Below are 336 nucleotides of genomic sequence, written 5' to 3'. Positions count from 1 at the left end.
AAAAATTGACCCTTATGACTGGTTTTGTGGTCCAGGGTCATATACTGTATGTTTATGTCATGTCAGATGAGGCTCAAGCTGCCTGAGTGAGAGAGAGACTCCTGCAGAAATCAAAACAAATGAGCTCAACAGCACACAAAGTAACAGAAATAGATACATACTACGGTAGAAAAAAAATTATATTTATAATATATGATATAGGTAAGCAACATTACATGGCCTAGATGTTTCCCCGAATATCAACACAATTGCCAATGTGACACTGATTTTTTACAATAGTGGTTCAAAAAACAAGAAGTTAAAATAAAGTGACTTACATTTTAGACACAATATTGA

The 336-nt window shown here is 33.9% G+C and overlaps 1 protein-coding gene across 1 annotated transcript in view; it reads left to right on the top strand.

Moving 5' to 3' along the window:
* LOC107576790 (anoctamin-5-like) overlaps positions 1–336 on the top strand; it is a gene marked incomplete at both ends in the record, with an annotated part of 10,235 nt that overhangs the window by 2,990 nt on the left and 6,909 nt on the right. The window lies entirely within an intron of this gene.

Source organism: Sinocyclocheilus grahami, unplaced genomic scaffold (genome assembly GCF_001515645.1).
Source record: "Sinocyclocheilus grahami isolate Dianchi unplaced genomic scaffold, SAMN03320097.WGS_v1.1 scaffold4344.1, whole genome shotgun sequence".
Lineage (NCBI taxonomy): Eukaryota > Metazoa > Chordata > Actinopteri > Cypriniformes > Cyprinidae > Sinocyclocheilus > Sinocyclocheilus grahami.
Note: the sequence above shows the minus strand (reverse complement) of the source record. Positions and strands in the feature narration are given on the sequence as shown.